Raw genomic sequence first — 15923 nt, forward strand, 5'->3', positions numbered from 1 at the left:
CGCAAGCCTGCAGGGTTGCCACATCTTGCAAAGAAAATCAGTCCCATTACTTTGTCACACTTCGTATACAGGCTAGTTAACGTCATCCATTGGCCGACCTTGTACTATGGCAGTTTACCACTATGGTGTCCCATTTTCTCATCACGCTCATGTGCCTTAGTGTTCACCGACTACACTCACTTCCCCACATCCTTTAATGTCCCAGCAACAATCCGTATGGGTTCCCTGTTTTTTTTTTTTTTCTACATTTGATGACCTCAAAAGAAAAGGTGATAATATCTTCCTTCTGTACGTACATTGTATGGCAAGGGACCAATGGTATCCTGTGAAATATATTCAGCCATGACATATGGTAGGTAAGCATCCCAATCATTATGGTGACTATTGACATAAGAGCTCAGCATCTTCCTGGTCATTTGGTAAATGCATTCAGTCCTCCCTCTAGCCTGCAGATGCAACTGACAAATTATTAATTTACAGATATACAGCAGGTCACATAGTTGTTTCATTAACTCTGAAATGAATCTGGTGTTCTTATGTGTCAGTGTCGTTTCAGAGATGCCAAACTTCAACAACCAGATGTCTACCATTACTAATACAGCTGAATTAGCTTGCTGATTTGGAATGGAAATCATTGTGGCATATTGCAAAAAATTATCTATAACAGTCTGAGCTTAACGGTTACCTGCTGGCATCTGTCTGGACAGACCTGATATGTCCATCTCAGTTATCTCACATGGTTTGGCTGCCTTACGGTGATACCTGCTGGTAATTCAAGTCTGCACATTGTGAACACAGCACGTACTTTCTCACATACTGCTCCACATGCTGTTTCCGTATCCTCCACCAGTAACGTTTGGCTGCTCAACAATCCGTTGTCCTGTATTCTCCATGTCCAGGTAACACATGGTCATGTGCTTCTTTTAACACTTCTTCTTGCAGTGCAGCAGGCACCACAATGTGCCACCCAAGCCTCGTTGTCCTACATAACAAGCCACGAATGGCAGACTGTGGGTATGTTTGGAATAGCTCGCAGTCAGCATCAGCAGATTGTGCCTTCTACCATTCTGCAAACTCAATCCATCTGCGATACCATGCTTTCCACCCAGCTTGTGAACGATTTCATAATAAAATTTGCATAGTTTAAATGCCCACAGTTTAAGTCTGCTTGAAGAGTCCTCTAAAACTAATAACCATTTTAATGCTACCGGAACACTTTGAATCTCTTGCTATACAGATAACACTTGAAGTATGTGACACGGTATTTCAAATTCGATATTTCCCGTCCCATAGTTGATTAATTATTCTCATTGGAATCGAATGCCTTGACGGACAGGCTACTTGGTGCACTTTACCGTGCCCTTTTTGGCTTTGAACACACCCTATGCTTTGGCTGGAATCATCACAAGACAGGATAATATCCTTCTCGTAAGCTAGGAATACCAATACAGGGCTAGTTGTTAGTGCCTTCTTCAGCTTCTCAAATGTAGCTTGACATTCAGCCATCCACTGGAACTTCACATCCTTCTTGAACAGTTTTGTTAACAGTCTTGCAATGCATGCAAATCTCGTCACAAAAATTCTGTAGTAGTCAGCAAATCCTAAAAACAAGTGTTAACTCCTCAGTTGTCTACTGTGGTGGGAATCAATACATACCATTTATTAGACTCATATTGGTTTTTACACTGTCCTGGCTAATCACATGTAGTAGGTAGTCAAGTTCGTTTAACACAAGATGGCATTCAACATCAGGCATGTGGAATGCAACATCTTAAAAAAACTCTTTCAATCGTTGTGCATGCTCCTTCATACCATTCGAAACTACAAAAATGTCATCCAAGTACACCATACACTGACTTCGTAACTCTCCATCTAGTAATCGTTGAAATGTGGTAATGTGGCCAGTCTGCTTTCTAAACCAAATGGTATTCACTGATGATAGTAATTACCACAAAAGGCTGTAAACGTAGTCCTTGGTCAGTCTCCTGTATCTACTTCCATTTAATGGTAACCACACTTCATATATGTCACGTAAAAATATTTGCACTGGCCCCAGGCTGTCAAGGGTCTCTGTAACATTTGGTACTGGATATGCCTGTGTAAACATTCTAGCACTCAAAAAGCGATAATCACAATACAACTTATACTTTGTTGTACCATCTGATGGATTTGTGTGTACAACAATGACCGGTGCCTCCCCGAGCGCTATAACTTTTTTCTATTACGCCATTGTTCAGTTTTTGATTAATAAACTCCTCCATTAATAGCCATAAATGACGAGATCTTCCATATGGTTTCCAGTACAGAGGTGATTTGTCCCCAGTCTAAATCCCGTGCTGTTTATCCCCACTGATGTGTATCAGATGTATTCAACAGTCCTCCATACAAAACATCATTATGTATCTTATTCATTATCATCCACCAATGGCTCTACAATACACAAGATATTAGTCAGTAGGTCAGTAGGTCCGAAAAAAATTCTGTGTACCCTGTGGCACTTTATCATGGGAATCAAATATCAAATACTTTGGCCGCATTTTAGTTGATTTGACCCTCATTACAGAAAAATATTGCAATAGTGTGCCATTGGCAGCAGTAATTCCCAGCCGAAACAATATTCGACAGAGTGCAATGTGAAAGATCAATTTTTGCATGATATCTATTTAAGAAATCCAACCGCAGGATTGTGCAGTACCCTTCACCTACACGGGGAAAAACGTCCATACTCCTTCAGAATTGTTTTGCTTCAATGTAAAAACCTAGTATCACCAATCTTAGTGATGCCGTATCTTGTTTCCTACACCACAAAACCTGTAATGTGGAGGCTTCAGTCTCGCCTTACCTGAGAGAGCCAGGTATGCCACACACACATGGGCCCCAATGTCTAACAATAACTTTCACCAATTAAGCACCACTCCACCTCTGCATATGTCTTCATAGCATTAGGACTTACTGGGAATTCTGTTTAGTGTATTTGGTGTCATTGTTGAAGTTAAACAACTGATTATTTCGTTCTTGCCCATTCCGCTTTTTATTTCTACTATCTTGTTTGCTGTGCCCCACCACTCCAAACTCATAATACTGTGGTAGACAGTGCTGCTTCTGAATGAATCTATAACACTTTACGTCCGTAGACGACTCTCATCCCCGTCGCCACATCCAACTTTTTCTAACTCGATGACAAGCCTTATGGTGGCGGCCGAGACCTGTCGGTTTTTTGTATGCTCCCTTCCCGACATATCGGATGGGAAATCTCTTAGAAAATGATTCAATGCTTTATGCTCTGCTTCCCTAAGAATTATTGTGTTTGCCTCGCCATTTTCCGCCAGCTGATGCATCTGAGCAGTTATCTTCCCTATCCCATCCAGAAGACATTCCACCAATTCATTCTACTTCTGATTTTGAGACACTCCACACAGATGCTCACGAAAGAACCTCAGACTGTTCTGTTTCTTACAGCGCTTCGAAAGCCCTTCCTTAAGCTGCTGGAAATTATGTGCATTTTTCAAGTGATTGTGATACATGACATATGGCTGCCTGCAATAGCCGTTTGTCTGCTCAGAGGCCCAGTCTTGCAGCTGCTTCTTTGTCGCCTATGAATGTCAACACATCCCGTCTTTACAGAAAAAGGGGTCATCAAACTGGCAGCAGTTGTATCTAATAAAGGCATGGCCACACTCGACAAAACTTTTCCTTGCATCATTTCAGATTCTTCCTTGTGAATCTGTGTGTTGCTTGCCTCTAGAGATTCTGTTTGATCAGCCAAAGCTTGAACCACCTCTTGCGAGGAAGCATCATGCGTATCTGACTCTGATGTTGTGGAAACTTTAATAATACAGTCACTCTCAACAGTAACACATTGCTCAAACTTTTCGTCTAATCATCCACCATTTTGACTCTACACTGCCTGGCAAAATGACCATAGGACCAGTAGGTGTGACACTTAACAGGCGCTGACTGTATACATGGTGTACTGTGACCTGACAGACTGCACTGCGTGTATCTCACTGGCCACAAGCCATTGCTGTCTTCCTTAGAATTTCCTCAAAATTGAGAAAGATCGGCATGTCCCTCCATCTTCACAAACTACACCTGCAATTACCTCTGACAGTCAAATTTCTCCGACCATTCGCTTGCACATGAACAGGCGAGGGAGAAAATAATAACTCCACTCTCCACATTGCGTCATCGAAGCTGCAGGCCGGAGCTGATTATGACAACCATGATCCGGCAGTTTATAGCAGCCAAGAACTTCTGAAACCACACATAGTGGCCAGGTGAGCAAACACTATGATGGAAGGTGAAGTTGGCTGTGTTAGGTCAGGCAATTGACCTCCCAGGGCATGACTGGAACGGACTGCTGGCAGGTGGCAGGCAGCAGCCCATCATGGAATCAATGCTGGTTGAACCAGAAGTTTATTCCATATCAGTTGAAGCATATTAGGTGGAGTTGGAAAGGCTTCCATTGCATTTTTGGCACAGGCGGGCACAGCCGGTGAAGAATGCCAGCGTCAGCAATAGCCTGCCAAAGGGAGGCAAGTTGTGTGTTCACTTGGGCAGTGGCGACCACTGGCTAGGTGCTGCTATCAACACGGCGGCATCTACGCTGACTCAGAAAGAGCACCAGATGGTGCTCAGCGGACAGACAGCGTGTGGGCTGAAGGAGCTGGCCTGCTCCTGTTACTCATCACGATGTGAACCAGACTGGCGGGATCAAGCCACGACCCCCACCATGGATTATGACGGTGGTGTGTGCCCGCACTGGGTGATGGTGGACAGTGACAGTCTATGCTTATACAGTGCGATGTACAGTGATAGTGTACGCCCACTTAGGCGTTGAGAGCTGGGAAGGTAGGTGGCCCATACTCGAACATACCGCCTACCTAGAGAATCAAGTGCCTCTCTCAAGATCTCCAGAATCCCTAGGCGAAGTATTTCATGCCAAATCTCCTCTCTCTACAAGGACCGCACGATTCTCGCGTGCCATTGAAAAAGCTCTGCGAAATGCTAACAAATGATATTGTCGTTAACAGAACAACTAATTTTTCACGTGGCAAAAATTTTACAACGTTCACCAACTGTTCAGCTCCCACATACGCAGTTCTCGATCCATTCTGTGTTACACTCCCACTCTTAAGTTTCCCACTTCTAGGAAACTGGCATCCTGACTTCCTCTCGTCTGATAATTTTTAAGATTACACAATGAGCTGCCCTCTTACAACAGTTTAGACAGAAGGGCGCTCACCCCAAGTGGAGAGGTGAACTTCTACGAAGACAGAAAAGAACTGCAGAACGGATTGCAGCAGCCTTGATTCTCACGAGACACGAGACCTGTATCTGCGACTGACTTCCCAGTTCCCTGTGTTCTAAGGAAGCTACCTGTCGGCGAAAATCAAAGTTGTTTTGATATGCATTTCGACTGACTGGCACAACTTGTAAAACCCAAGATTCAGCACAAGGCAAGGTGCTCATCATGGTACATTATATGGCTTCGTTGCATATAGGACGGGACCCGTGTTGTGCAGAGTGCACTATGAGAAAAATTGGCAGAAGGCTGAACAGTGGTTGGCCGTGGCGTTGTTCCTGCTGCGCGTGGACACTTCCGCCTATCCCTCCATTTCACTTCTGAAAGTCGAGCTGGAACTCCCACGGGGGCTTCTCCAGACTCCGAGTCAATTTCCTGGCCACATCTAAACTACAGAAAATAGCACGTGTAAACCTTTCACCAGAAGAAAGATGAAATTAATACAGGACTCGATGTCTTAACCCTTGCAATCACTGAGGTTACTAATTACCAGCACTAAATATTTATTAACTGACAGGCATAGAATGCAGTCTGTGATGAAGTTAAATTAGCTATAGATGAAGGATGAGGCTTGCCAGTCCACCAATGAAGTAACGCGTTTCAGTTTCAGAAAAGGAAATAAATAGAGTGAAAATAGTCGTAAGAGGCTTTGGTAAGCTAAATAGTCTTTTAAGAACTGAAGTTCCAACGTACCGGAAAAAGTAAGTTTAAGTTCTGTGTGTATTGGCAGTTTTGATTTACGGCACTGCGATTAAACTTTTAATGCGAAAACTATTCGAAACCTCAGGGTTACTGAGTGAGAAATGGAGAGACGCGTTTTGGTAATTACTAGGGGAGACAGGAAAACTGACAAACGGATCAAGAAGGAGACTAGAGTGAAATGCGTAATAACGCAGTCATAAAAATGAAATGTTTGATAATGGCAGCAGGGAAGGGAGAAATGTACCGAAGCGAATGTGTTATACGCAAACGAAGCAATTCAAAGCAAATGCCATACTACTGTGGCTATAATTAAATTAAACGTGATAGTAAGTGGAACGAGCTGTCGTGGAACAGTGTTTTTTGCGTCCGACGAACCATAGAAATAATGAACGATTTGCAAGACACTATCTGATCAAAAATATCTGAGCACCTATGAGTGGATGTTTATTATAGGGTGTGCCAACTCTTCGTCTTTACGAAGGGTTGATCTCTGCTGGCGACGCTTTTAATGAAGTGCCTGAAAATCTCTGGAGGAATGGCAGACCGTTCTTCCTCAAGAGCCAAAACTAGAGAATGTAGTGATCTTGGACACTGGGGTCTGGAGTGATTTCTAAGTTCAAACTCATCCCAAAGGTGTTTCATTTGGTTCGAGTCAGATCGCTGGGAAAGCCAGTCCATTTGAGGGATGTTATTACTCACAAACCATTGCCTTATACATGATGTTTTATGACAGGGTGTACTGACATGCTGATACAATCAATTATCGTCTCCTAACTGTTCCTCTATCGTAAGCAGTAAACAATGTTGTAAACTTTGTTCATGCTCTTCCCCACTTAGAATTATCTTAAGTTCGTCGTAAATACGAAAAGCACCCGTCTACAAAACACCATTTCCCCCGTGCTTCGCTGTTGGCACTACGTATGATAGCAAATAACGTTCTCCAGATATTTGTCTAACTCAAGTCCTTCCATCGGATTTCCACAGGCTATTGTATTAATAATCATTACAGACCACTAGTTTTCAGTCATTCATTGTTCAATGGCGCCGTTCTTACACCACCTCAGGCGTCGCGTAACCCTGACTACAGAAATATGGGGCTTATGAGTAGCTGCTCGACAATTGTACTCTATTCCTTTTACCTCCCTACGCACAATCATTGTGCTAGTTGAACCACTGGGGCACTCTTGAACTCAGGAGTGGTTCCTTCTGCTGATTTCATGCAATTTTTTATAACTATCCCTCTGAATGTTCAACAGTCCCTGTCCGTCAGTACACGAGGACTTTCTTTTTCTATCCTACTTTGAGTAGGTAAAACACAATTTATGACAACTACCACTGGTAGTAACGTAGAGACCGGCGGAATGAGACAGGCAGTTCCGGGGATAAAAAGAGTTCAGAAAGTGAACGGATAGTCCAGAGCGTAGCAAAGTCGTCTTTAGCGTATACAACAATCCAGTGAGCAATCCAAATCACAGACGTAAATCAGGCAAGGTGAAAGCTCTACTACTTAATGGCGCGTACCAAATGACCGCAGAGACTAGCGAGAGACTGGCTAGCAAGTGCCGGGCCGCGTTATTTAGCGGGAAAATTCGTCAGAGTGCAGCGCCACGTTACGTGCTTGCTGCGACTGCTGCGCCTCGCTTGGCGCAAGCTACGGTTGTCGTCCGTAGCCCGAGCATCTCAAAAATGGCTCAAATGGCTCTGAGCACTATGGGACTCAACATCTGTGGTCATCAGTCCCCTAGAACTTAGAACTACTTAAACCTAACTAACCTAAGGACATCACACACATCCATGCCCGAGGCTGGATTCGAACCTGCGACCGTAGCAGCAGCGCGGTTCCGGACTGAAGCGCCCTTAACCGCACGGCCACACCGGCCGGCCCCGAGCATCTCTTGCGTGTTCTGCCTATTGATATTCGGGACAGGCGGGAATTCCGAAACACCTCTGGATACTAAATACCTAGTCTTGGTTCATCTTTGGCTGTTGCTTTGCGTTTTCTCTTCATTACCACATCACCAACAGTCGACTGGGGCAGCTTTAGAAGGGTTTGAAGTGTCCTGACGGATTTGTTACTTGAGACACATACATTCAAAGTCACTCAGTTCACCTGGTCGACCCTTTCTGCTCTTACTTCTGTACTGGCAACACAGTATTCCGTATTTTTTTTTAAACTGGCAAGTTTGACTCTCACGATTTCTAGTGGTCAGTTTCGCATTACGTTGGGATGTTCGGATAGTTTTGGTCAGATAGTGTATACTAAGAGGATTTTTTATGAATTCTAACTTTAAAAATTATTTAATTTCTTTTGTTTCAGACAGACGGCAGCGGTATCATAGTTTTCCGTGACGGATATTCACCGTTGAAGTAAGTAACAACTAATATTTAAAATTCTTTTCAATTTTAAACGAAAATTAGTCGACTACTCATCGCGAGTATAAAAGAATCTTATTCAGAGCAGTTCCCGGAAACTTTTCTGTATATTGACATTTAAAATCACTAAGAGATAAGAAATCCGGAAAAAAACTGTCAGAGTTGCCGACTTGTAATGTATCTGAGCTTTCTACACCGAAATAGTGCCAGAAATTTAAAAATTAGAAATAACACTCCTAATTGTCAAGAGTGGCGCAAGGACCTGTTCTAGAGATTTGCATTACTGCTCGTCATTTACCATTACGACTATGTGCACTGCCAATTTAAAACTGCATTTAAAGAAATATCACTAAGTATGGTTTGTAAATTGATAGGTACAGCCCGTAGCTTGAATCTCGTAAAATAATTATAACTCAAAAGTCAAGAGAATGCATATATGAACTGCTTATCACCTTACTTCTAAGCATACCGGTACATAAAAATCAAAGTACCTCAAAATACCTTTATGCTGTCCCACAGGGAAGAAAATGGTTTGCAGATCATACGATTTGTTGACAAATTTTCCAACTTTCTTTAAAAGATACGGCTACAAAAGCAGTCATGTGGCTAAGAATGTTGTATAACACATTCGCTACCCAAATTGCATGACTGTACCACTACTCTGAGACCCAATTACCTTAAATGGGTTAACATAAAAATTTTCACAAGTCAAAGGGATATATGACTCATTACTTTGGATCAGTGAAATGATAGGTATTTTTACAAAAAAATGTTTTGCTACTGTGAGTTCACAGTCTTTTTATATTATCCATTAACGACTTTCGGAATTCCTTCTTACAGAACGGTGGTATTGAAAACCGTTCAAAAAGTACAGGGTGCTCATAAATAAAGTTTCATTTTCACAACGCTGTAGAAAGAGGGCCACTGCTCAGAATGACGACAAATTTGAGCAGAATATTATTGACGCAAGTAGAAACGTCATGAAAGATAATTAACGAAAGTTTGTCCAATGGATGGCGCTATAAGCGTCAGAGTACGCACACCAACAGACGAGCGCGCACGGCTGTTCGTCAATTTGCTTCCAAGCCGCCCAACATGACTCTCCATGAAGGATCGCGCGCTGCTTGTAAGAAGAACGGTGGCTGTGCGCCAATAACCCTGCAGAATGTTTCGGCTCTCAAGTGTATGAAAAAGGTGTTGGGCCGATGTTTGCTGAGAGTATAGAGGAAAATGATTACAACATTTGAAAGGGTAAGTTCTTTTGAAGTGCAATGTCGCAGAGGGAGGAAAGTAGTTGATCCGATGTCTATCAAAGATGTGGCCAAAGCATTGCAGGAGCTGGTAAGGCGGGTGCCAGGTTGAGATTCATTGAGAGAGTCCTTAGAAAATGTAGTCCTTCAACAAAGGAGGTGGCTTACAAAACACTCGTTCGACCTATACTTGAGTATTTCTCATCAGTGGGGGGATCCGTACCAGGTCGGGTTGACAGAGGAGATAGAGAAGATCCAAAGAAGAGCGGCGCGTTTCGTCATAGGGTTATTTGGTAAGCGTGATAGCGTTACGGAGATGTTTAGCAAACTCAAGTGGCAGACGCTGCAAGAGAGGCGCTCTGCATCGCGGTGTAGCTTGCTGTCCAGGTTTCGAGAGGGTGCGTTTCTGGATGAGGTATCGAATATATTGCTTCCCCCTACTTATACCTCCCGAGGAGATCACGAATGTAAAATTAGAGAGAGATTCGAGCGCGCATGGAGGCTTTCCGGCAGTCGTTCTTCCCGCGAACCATAAGCGACTGGAATAGGAAAGGGAGGTAACGACAGTGGCACGTAAAATGCCCTCCGCCACACACCGTTGAGTGGCTTGCGGAGTATAAATGTAAATGTAGATGTAGATGTAGATGGTGTGCAAACGTCCAATGCGCAGGGAATTGCCAGGATGTTGGACATGCCTGCGAGCACGATGCATAAAATCCTACGAAACGTTCTGCATTGCCATCCATGCAAAACCACCCACGTTCGGGAGTTGCATCCTGTTGACCTGCCACCAAGACAAACGTCACTCTGGAATTTCTTGCTCGCATGGAAGTGGGCAATGAATGGCCATGGAAGATTCAGTGGATAGACGAAGCCCATTTCCATCTCCAAGGACATGTCAGTACGCAGAACCGCAGAATGTAGGCAACACAAATCAACTGGTACCACTTCATTCTGCAAAGGTGACTGTGTGGTGGGGGTTGACGGTATCGTTTATCGTTGGGCCGTATTGTTTCGAGGAGATGAGTCCTGCAGGTGCTTTTATCTGTACCGTCACTGGCAAACGCTAAGAGAGTCTTTTGCGCACCAACGTATTTCCGACCCTCCAACAGCGTGAATGTGCGTGTAGGATCATTTTTATACGAGATGGCGCTCCTCCGCATATCGCACAGCCAGTGAAGCGGCTGCTGCAGAGGCATTTCGGAAATGCTAGGATTGTCAGCCGTCGATTCCCTACAGCTTGACTGTCCAGATCATATGATCTTAGTCCGTGTGTCTTCTAGCTATGGGGATATCTGTGTAGTTATCTGAAAAATGTTGTGTTCGGTGCTATGAACGAAGCTGAATTGAAGAAACACATCGCGCGTATTCTGAATGTGACCCCCGAGACACTCCGATATGTTGTGGAACATGTCTTGCTCCAGTCTCACGACAATGAGAAACCGATACTATTTTTCTTTTTATGCGGCTCCAGGGCAAATAAAAACCGATTTTTCCCATCCGATGTTATACGACCTTGCTGTGGAGGATGAGCTTTCCTAACTAACAGTGCCACAACTGTTGGCTGCCGAACTTGGGCAGTCATGCACATTGCACAGTACAGATGGTGTAATGGGCAACTCAAACCATAGCCGTCGTAAGTGATTCATCTATCATTTCTAGGCGACCCAATTTACGATAAGATGCTTACAGCGCCATCTACTGCTAAAATTTTCGTTCAAGTTGTTTGTTCCACGTCGTTTTCCCTTGCATGAATTATATGAAGTTCAAATGTGACGTCATTCTGAGTAGTGGTTCTCTTCCTACCGCATTTTGGAAGTGCAACTGGAATTATGAATGCCCTGGATATTTAATTATCCTATTTCCGAAATAGTTTCTAACTATTTTTTTTTTTTTACTATTCATGAGAACATTGACACATGTAGGTGCAAACTGGTCTTCAGTGTTTTGGTTAACAAATGGCAGTACTAGTCTTCAACGATATCTGTGTGAATTTCGATCTGGATTTGTTACTCGGGGATGCAGGGAAAGGAAATTTATGCGGTGATGCTAACGGAATAGGAGGAAGCCACATAAGCCACATTCAGTATATCACCTTCGTCTTATTCTATAAAAACTGCAAAGTAAATATCATTGAAAATCTGTCATCGTATGCGTGTGTGTGTGTGTGTGTGTGTGTGTGTGTGTGTGTGTGTGTGTGTGTGTGTGTGTGAGACAGAGACAGACAGACAGACAGGGATATGAAATGAAATTCACGTTCAAAACGTGCCCTACTACATCGAAGTTGAACAACCGGTCTTGCGGATAGAGGAGGGGATCCTCAGAAGTGAAAAGTACCAACAAAGGGATCGATACGATGCAATGATGCATGCATGTCTGAAGGAGCTTTCATCGTACTTCTAAGCAACACAGCCACTAAAATATCGTGCTTATCAGCCGACACCGGGCGAGCGACTTTCAATTGAATTGTCTTCCCTGTACATCAATACCCATAATGAATGTTCGAATGCAAGTTGTAGACACATGGTTGATGGCAGATGGGAGTTTGGGTCTGGCCGTAATTCGTGCTCGGATAACCTAATGGTAAGGCAACCGCTCGCGATTAGCGGGAAAATCGGGTTTGAGTCCCGGTCCAGCAAACATTTTCATTGTCGCCATTCCGTTATACAGTTGATGGTTGTCCATATTCGCAACTGCGAATACATTTCATGTAGTGCAAAGCGAAGGCGTCACGAACCGTTGCTGTTTCCATTCAACTGTAACTAACGTGAATAAGAAACACTCAAAAACTGTTCAAAAGTGTTTGAAATCTTATGGGACTTAACTGCTAAGGTTATCAGTCCCTAAGCTTACACACTACTTAACCTAAATTATCCTAAGGACAAACACACACACACCCATGCCCGAGGGAGGGCTCGAACCTCCGCCGGGACCAGCCGCACAGCCCATGACTGCAGCGCCTGAGTCCGCAGCTCGTGGTCGTGCGGTAGCGTACTCGCTTCCCACGCCCGGGTTCCCGGGTTCGATTCCCGGCGGGGTCAGGGATTTTCTCTGCCTCGTGATTACTGGGTGTTGTGTGATGTCCTTAGGTTAGTTAGGTTTAAGGGGACTGATGATCTCAGAAGTTAAGTCCCATAGTGCTCAGAGCCATTTGAACCATTTTTTGCATTAATGAACAACTGACATCAGCGTGTTAATGATTGTCTAACACGCCCAAAACAACCAGGTGTCTCATCTATAATGGCTGCGGCATCAGCCGAACGGGCAAGGAGTTGTTCTTGCGTGTCTGTGGGTGTCTCGTCCACCAAACGCTTCATCTCTCTCCACAAAAAGAAATCCGTATGAGGGCAACAACATCTCTAAAACAATATAAAACGTTTGTCAAGGAAAAGGCGTCACAGTAAGAGAATTCCTGTGACATTGTGAATGGGGTATGCTCTGCCGTTGAAAGTTACAGCTGACCGTAAAAGAGGATTGTTTGACCGATGGTCGCAGTGGAGCAAGCCAGAAGGGATATTCTTTTACGATTTTGCAGTAAAAGAAGCTATGCGTGGAGCTCATATGTTCCAGGGATGGGTCGTGCTGTCAGCTGTGTGAGGTCAGCGAGATGTGGCTGGTAACTGCGGCGGCCTTATCGCCACGGGCTGTCGTGTCAGCTATCAGCTGGGCTCCGCATTTATTTTAAGCAAATGACCGGACGCTCTAATCGCTGCGGGCTTACTCACAGCGCGGCCACTTTGCCACAGATTGATCTAGGTAGCGACGGGATTTCCACCGTCCGAGTGTACACTCAATTTGTTGCAAGATTTATGACGCAGGCCAAAGGAACTATTCTTTTTGCATCTCATTTATTCTTGTGTAATTATTCGTGTAATGTAACTACAAAATACCGTTCCTTTTCGCTCAAACGCCACAAGCGGCGGGGAAAGAATACAAAAAATGTATCAACCCGTTGCCTGTTTTTGGAGGAATTTCACGAAACTGTTGCAGTATTTTTAATTGTTTGTGCTTCTTGGGATCATTCTAATGATCAGCTGCTTTTGCATTCGCATCGAAGTCCTGGATTTTGAAACGCCTCCAAAAAGTAGCTCAGCTCACGTAACATTAGTACGGAGAACTGGCTACATTCAGAATTCTACAGCAATGGCATTTTTCGAGTAAATCTAAATGTGTATCGAAAGGCTAGCCTAATTGTAAATATGAATGACGTATTGGTGGAGGTAGGCAACGAAAAAAGTACACCGAGTTAGATACTGAAGGTACACGTGAAATAATTTGGGCAGGACTCAGTATCGAAGATCCTTGTGTCGACCACCAGAATCGCCCCATCCCCTTTCCCCTCCTCTCCCAAATGAAACGGACAGTTTCAGGGAAACTGTCATCTCGCTGATACGTACGTTCTTCAATCATACTGCCCTCAATGGACGAGTTTTTGGTCATCCAACAATTAACTGGGCAAATCACAGTTTTGATAGTGGTGGATGTGACTACACATCCTGCGAAATAATACTATATGCTTCTTCTGAAAATTCTGTTGCACAGATAGTTCGGAAATCCTCTCACGACGGAATTATGTAAGACCTAATGGCAGCAAGTATACCTGACGCCTTCGAGGACGTCCACAATAGACTGCTCCAGTGAGCATCAGACAGCTGTAGCAACAGTGACTACTAAAGTTCAAAAGGCGACTAAAACAAGTACAAAGATTTACATGTTCAGCAAACTAGATAAAGTGATATTAGTGCCATATCTAAACGAAGGAATAAACACATTTAGCTCTGGACAGGAACATGTAGAGGAACTGTGGCTCCAGTTCAGAGTAATACCGCAATTGCCAATGCAAAGGACAGGTATGCAGGGTGTCCCTCCTAAGAGTCATCAGACGCATTTTCTCTGTCGTTCTGGCAACTATTTGGAATTTCGTTTCCATAGTAGCTGGAGCCAGTCCAAACAAATACTGCTCGTCACGTTCTTCATGCGACGCCAAGTGCCGACGAAAAGCGTCGGTTCGTTGCCCGTTACTAATGAAAACGTTTTTAAAGCGGAATTTTAGTTGTTAGTTCGATAGAGATGTGCCAAATTATTCTAGTGTGATATTCGCTTTATCGATATGTATTAACAGGGGCAGAAAATAGGAAGAACAGTGAGTACCCCAGCAACGACAGCACCGTACTGGCGCTGACTGCTACCATTATGCAACATAGCTGCTCAATCGTTGCTGGAACACTGGTTCTTCTTCGTGTCTTACATCCCCTGTTAATACCTATCGATGAAACAAATATCGTACTAGATTAATTTGGGACCGCTCAATCGAACAGTTACGTAAAACTGAGCTTTAAAAATCGTTTTGTTTCCAACGGGAAACAAACCGACGTTTTCCATCGATACTGTGCTTCGAACCGAAGCCGCGATGAGCAGCATTTGTTTGGGCTGACTCCAGCTGCACATTGCAAAAACGAAACTGCAAATATTTGCCGAAAAATCAGAGAAAATACTCCTGAAAACTCTTAGAAGAGACGCCCGGTGTATCTAGTACAACACTTTATGATGGCCAGAACCTTCCAGGGTATACAATCGTTCCAAAGAAACTTCTAAAGTAACAGCGAGTACTGAACAATAGATATAAACCAAATCGAAATGTTGTAGGGACATAATTTCTGAATGAAATGAATTTGGGTCTCAAAAGAGCTACGAGTGAAGCTGTTAATGACTAGAATAGAAGAATTTTTTTTTTTCAAAAGACCTCTACCAAAACTCGAAGAAAGTTTGATCGTATGTATAGGCTGGCAGTGTCACCGAATTTAGTATCCAGCCACTCCTGGATGCCACAGGAACTGAAAATGAAGTTAAAAAAAAAGCAAAGACTGTAATGGTGAACTACGTTTTTAAATGTTTTTTTGCAGACGAAGATACGGAAGTACTGTCTCAGATTAGTTCTCTGTTCCCTGCCAAGATGAGTGACTCAGATACTGGTGTCACTAGTGTTGAGAAACAATTGAAATCGCTAAAATTAAACAAGGTTCCAGGAACTGATGAAATCAGTGACAAATACTGCACAGCATTTGCAGATGAATTAGCCCATTTTAATAATAATAATAATAATAAACCATATATCACCCGTATAACCATACTCGGTTGGAGGAAAATACAAGTTTCAGGAATCTACAAGAAGAGTAACAAGAATGATACACAAAACCACGTACGACGTCACTGACATCCATCTTTTGTAGGATCTTACAACATATTCTGAGCTCAAACGTAAACCGGTATCTCAAGTAGAATACCCTCTTCCC

General features: G+C 43.5%; 1 long non-coding RNA gene across 1 annotated transcript in view; it reads left to right on the plus strand.

Annotated features, from left to right (window-relative positions):
* The window catches only part of LOC124554777, a 963296-nt gene that overhangs the window by 455771 nt on the left and 491602 nt on the right, over window positions 1-15923 (plus strand). The window contains exon 4 of the long non-coding RNA XR_006968446.1: window positions 8325-8374. This is a non-coding gene — a long non-coding RNA (uncharacterized LOC124554777). The remainder of the gene's footprint in view (window positions 1-8324; window positions 8375-15923) is intronic.

The sequence above is a fragment of the Schistocerca americana genome, chromosome X (genome assembly GCF_021461395.2).
Source record: "Schistocerca americana isolate TAMUIC-IGC-003095 chromosome X, iqSchAmer2.1, whole genome shotgun sequence".
In the NCBI taxonomy this organism is placed as follows: Eukaryota; Metazoa; Arthropoda; class Insecta; order Orthoptera; family Acrididae; genus Schistocerca; species Schistocerca americana.